We start from the raw sequence: 5,881 nt of genomic DNA, 5'->3' as shown, positions 1-5,881 counted from the left end.
GTAAATTATGAAAGGTATGGTAATAACATGCTTTTAATTCTAGCACACAAGAGGCAGAGGCAAATGGATCTCTGTAAGTTCAAGGCCAGCCTTATCTACATAGAAAAATCAGGAAAAGTCCAGGCTATCTGGAGACCCTGTATCATATCTCAAATTACAAAACAAACAAACAAACAAAAGCCCTGATTAGAACTCAGCTTTGAGACAGCTGACCTGAAAAGGGGAGCTCATGGACCCCCAGACTGATAGCTAGGAAACCAGCATTGTATTGACTGACTCAGACCCCCTGAACATGGGTCTCAGGTAGAAGGCCTGGGAAGTCGGGACCTCAGACAGTGGAACCAGGATGTATCCCTGGAGCACAAAAGGAGGGAGGGCCTAGACTCTACTCCAAATGACTTGACAGATTTTGATGATCCCTCCTGGAAGGCATCACCCTCCCTGTGGAGTGGGTAGGGAATGGGGGGGGCACTGGGAGTCATGGGAGGGAGAGGAAACTGGGATATATATAGTCAGCTCTGTTCTACCCATTCCCTGCAGACACTCCAATGGAATTGAATGTGACCCTTCTCCCAGATACCTTGTCTGAAGTACCAGAGTGCACAGACTTTGATTCCTCTTCGTGAGGTTGAAGAGCCACACTTTTCAACCCCTGTGCAAAGTCTCCAACATTATCTCTTGGAATGTGCTTGTTCCTCTCTATCTTCTCCTTTTCTAACTACACTATCTCATCTCAATTTCTAATAATTGAGTGGTCCCCTTGAAGGGCTCAGACCCTCACCCAGTCCCCTGCTTTGGCAGCCATGGCAGGCTGCAGAAAAGACTCAGCAAGTCATAGACCCCTGACTCAGCAGCAACAAGTGCTGAGCTCCCCCAACCTTGCCCAACTGTGTCCTAATCACTAGGAAGCCAGATACCCTCCATGTGATAAAGAACCAATCCAAAGTTGGCGGGCTCTGGATGTGTTTTATTGTTAATAGTGGAATGCACGAAGGAGCAGTCGCTGCCCTGGGATGGCCTTTAGGCATAGCAACCTTTCTGAAGCTGCAGCTGACCAATCACCTCAGGACAGGTTGCCCAAGCCTGGAGGTGAACCAATCCTGAGACTGTTGTTATGCAGCTAGCAGACCCTTCCCCCAGACACTCCCCTTGCTCTACCCCAATACTTGTCCTGCCCCAGTGCTGCTCAGGGTCACACCTGCTCCACCCACTGTGTTGGACAGACAGAGGACCTGAGTTAAACCCAATTAACTCCATAATAATAATAATAATAAAAGACTCTGTTTTTGCATCAGACTGATCTCTTGGTGGTTTGCAGGATTCAGAGTCTGGGTACAATACCCGAAGCTAACTTCACCCACCCTGACTTCCAGTTCACAAATTTGTCTTCAGCCATGTCTAATTTGCTACTAAGTACATCCTTTGAGCTTTCCTCGGCTACCTTTATTTCTACAAAGATCATTTTGACTCTTTTCAAGTATGATGTGTGAACTTGGTACACCTGGGGAAATTGAAGCATTTCCTATACTGCATTTGCCTGAGGGGATACCTATGAGGCAGCTTTTAATTTCTGATTTACGTAGGAGAGCTCAAGCCACTGCAGGCAGTGCCAGCCGTGGGCAGGTGAGTCTGGACTGTAAAACGAAAGTAGCCAAACAAGCCAGGCCCCGGTGTTCCTCCCCTGCATTCTGCTTGGAGTCCCTGCCTCGGATTTCTTCAGTGATGCACTGTATGAAACCTGTAAGTAGAAACAAGCCCTTTCTTTCCCAAGCTGTTTTTGATCATGGCGTTTATCTCAGCAACAGAAACCAATAGGACACATTGTGTTGCTTTTCTGTTTAAAGTCCTTTTAATTAGTTTCAATGATTTTAATTTTACTTATTTTTATTTCACTTCAGGCTTTTCTGTATCTGAATTTTGCAAGTCCCTATTAAAACAAACAAACAAACAAACAAAACCTCTTAATTTAATGGCTTATTTCCCTAAATACCTTTTATACAACACACATGTTTTAGATTCTAAGCCCATATTTTAGGAGACTTTTTTTCTACAGAAAAAAAGGGAGCTGGCAGGATAGGTCTATGGGTAAGGCACTTGCCTTGAAAGCCTGGTGACTTGAGTTTGAGTCTCTGGATCCCCATAAAGTTGGTAGAAGAACCATCTTCACAAAGTTGTCCTCCTCACACTGGTCATACCCTCCTGCAGAGGTGCTTATGGCAATCCATAGGACCCACTAAGGGTAGTTAACAAATTTTTGTAACTCTAGTTCCAGGAGATCAGATGACCCCTTCTGGTCATTGTGGGCACTGCACTCACACAGACACACACACACACACACACACACACACACACACACACACACACACAGTGAAAGATAGATGATAGATAATTAGATAGGTAGGTAGATAGAGAAAATATAGAGACATAATTTTAAGAATATTTTTAATCTTTAGTTATGGGTTTTAAAAAGTTGCCAAACCTCATAAACCCTGAGAGACTTCATCACAGTTGTGCCAAGCTGTAACTTTGGTATTGCCTGGGTAGAAAGACGACAAGGAAACTGATAAGAAGGATATGAATAGCTTGATAACAAGACACAGGCAAAGGTCACAAACAGCTATTTTACAAAAAAAAAAAAAAAAAAAAAAAAAGCAAAAGTGATTTGCCTGCTCTAATTACACATTTTAGAGAAGTGGGATCATAGGTCATCCTCTCTGAAAATGATCATTTGCTCGGCTTCTACATTTGAGAAGGGGGCTGGACTCCGAACTGGATAGTCTAAATTGGTGACAGCAAAATGTCTTCTTCTCAAGAGTGATTATCACTAATCAGATTTCTGGAGATTAAAGAGACCACTGTAGGAAATCATGAATGTTTATATCAAACAGTAGCTAGATGGGAACATGTGCGTCAAATACATACTGGGGTCAGTTTTCTTTAGGTTTTTTATTTTCTTGATATCTTTTTTTTTTTTCCTTTTGAGAGAGAGAGAGAGAGAGAGAGAGAGAGAGAGAGAGAGAGAGAGAGGTCATCAGTATAATTAGCACTTGTGAAAATTTTAAAACTTAAAAACAAATGTGAATGTATTACTCTGCATAGAGAAAGTGTGCATGGATGGAGTGTTTTGTAATGTTTGGGCACACGTATGAATTGTGTAATGCTTAAGTCTTGGCGAGCCTAGCTATCCCTTCCATTCAGTTCACCTACCATAAAGGAGGCTGTCAGGAGCAGGGAGGCACGAGAAACGTGAAAGTGGCAGGGGTGATGTTCAACATACACTATACACACATAGGAAAGCGTAAGAACAAACGTTCATACTACTTTCATCTTATCCATCCTGCTGAACGGCATCGCGGTGGAACCTCTTATCCCTGGCAGGAGCTCTGCCCACCACATAACCCTTCTCCTCCATTTCTTTCTTTTTAAGTTTGTTATGTTTTAGAGTTTTGTTTTGCTTTTTTGAGACGGGGTCTCTTTACATAGCACTGGCCATTCTGGAACTTACTCTGTAGACCAGGCTGGCCTTGAACCCACAAAGATCTACCTGCTTCTGCCTCCTGAGTGCTTGCATTAAAGAGTGAACTACCAAGCCTAGATTTCCCTTGGTTTCTCCTGACCTCTGGTAGCCCCTTCTCCCTTTAATTTCTACTGATTCTAAGAGGCCACATCTGTGACACCACATAAGATTTGACTTTCTGTGTCTGGTTTATCTACTAACGTAATGATCTCCAGGTTCACAGAAAAGTCGTTCTCTATAGATAAGTGTAAGGAAAACAGAGGGGGAGAGCAATCTAAGATGGCTACCAGAAACAGGTGACATTTTAGAGAAGTCTCAGCCTGCACCTCTTATGGAACACATTTTTATATGACGATATATTTCTCTTTGCAAAATTTTGTACAATTTCTATCGTTTTCTGTAGTGGGATATTCACTTTGTCTCGTTCTGTGGCACTGACCACGCCCACTGGGGGTGGAGCCAGGGGCGGAAGTGACCTGTGGAAGGAGGTCTGAGGAGGAGCCAGGAACACTCTCTTGCTGACAGGTTGGGGAGAGGATCGGGTGGAACTTGCTGATCTGTCTAGGTTGTAAGTTATTTCTCCCTGAATAAACATCTATTCAGCCTATTTGTTTATCCTGATCTTTATTTAACCGCAATAATTTTCAGTCCAAACTGCTAATAGTTCTGCAACAGAATTCTCTTTATTGTTTGTCATTTATGAATTTTATCGGAGCTTTCTCATTAGACAAAACCCATATGCAGATTTAAAACAAAATAAAAACACCTTTTGTCCCTAAGGTTCTAAAGAGGATGTCTGAGGAAAGTTAGTTAAGGGACCACATCCCCAGGGTCATCAGCAGCCTTTGCAGTCACCCCAGCCTTATCCTCAGAACATACTCTACTGAGGAAACTCTGTGTAACATTTGCTTAGAAGCAAGCCCTTAATTTTAGCTTTGGATTTTCCCACCACAGTATACCATTATAAACATCCACTGATCCCACATCACACACATTGTTCTCCGTGGATTTGTGGGTAACTAGCCCTAGAGCATACAAAAATTCTCATGCCATTGTATAGTTTGCAAAAACAAAAAATAATAATTTTAAATCACTGCTTTCATCCTGTAAGCTGCCATTTTATCATTTCAAGATTATATACTCAGGCAGCCATTTCTGATTTTTTTTTTCTTATAAACCACATACAGAGTGAAGCATGGTTATTTTTCAGATTTCAGCATTTCCCCCTTAGGTTATCTTCTGAGATGTAAAATAACTGGGTCAAAGGATATTAATATTTTAATTACTTGATAAATATTACAAAGCTGCTTCTCAGGGAGGTTGGATCATTTTTTACCTTGCTATCTTTCTTACTTTAGGCTTATTACTTATCTCATTTTTCTTATAATCTTCCTACTTTCAGCTTTTTCTTAGTGTTCCTGCTGTGTTGCCCTTACTTCTAATTAAACATTCAGTCACCAGTTTCTTGGTTCCAATATGTACATAGCACGAGGAAGCCAGTATCTCTCTTTGGCCTTCCCTATTTCCTCCAATATATACATTATGTATTCAAATGATCTTTAATTTCAGTGTGTGTGTGTGTGTGTGTGTGTGTGTGTGTGTGAGAGAGAGAGAGAGAGAGAGAGAGAGAGAGAGAGAGAGAGAGAGAGGTATGTCACAGATGGCCAGAGAGGACACTGGATTCCTGGAGCTGGAGTTGTAGGAAGTTGTGTGTGTCCTAATATGGGTGCTAGGAACCCAGCTCATGTCCTCTGGGAGAAAAGGAAGCACTTTTAACTGCTGAGAAGTCTCTTCATCTCTCCATTTCCTTCTATTTACATTGTTTCCTTTTAAAGAATTGTGCTTTAATTAAACTTGTTAAAAAAGAAAGTGGGTTATCCTCACTATGCCATAACACAGGCACCTAAAACACTCCATTGAAGTGTAACAATTCAGGCTTTAATCAAAATAATTGCAACTGCAACAAGCTTTCAGTTTTCTGAGTATTTTGTTGGTTGTATGTGTTTGTGTGTGTCCCTATGTGTACACACCTATGTGCAGTTACATGTGCACTTGTGTAAGCATGTGTATGTGAAGACTAGAGGCCGATGTTGGCCGCCATTTTCCGTTCATCTCCATCTTATTCTTTGAGACATGGTGTCTCACTAGATCTGCAGCTCACTGATTCAACTGGACTGTCTGGTGGATAAGCCCCAGGGTTCTTCTGTCTCTCTTGACTTGGTGCTGGGATTATGTGAGTGTGCCAGCATGTGAATGAGTGTTCCAGTATGTGAGTGTCAGTGTGAGTGTGCTAGTGTGAATGTGTCAGTGTGACAGTGTGTGAGTATACCAGTGTGTGTCAGTGTGTGAGTATGCCAGTGTGTG

This window comes from Phodopus roborovskii, unplaced genomic scaffold (assembly GCF_943737965.1).
Source record: "Phodopus roborovskii unplaced genomic scaffold, PHOROB, whole genome shotgun sequence".
Classification (NCBI taxonomy): Eukaryota; Metazoa; Chordata; class Mammalia; order Rodentia; family Cricetidae; genus Phodopus; species Phodopus roborovskii.
The sequence above is the reverse complement of the archived record's forward strand: the minus strand, read 5'-3'. Positions refer to the sequence as shown.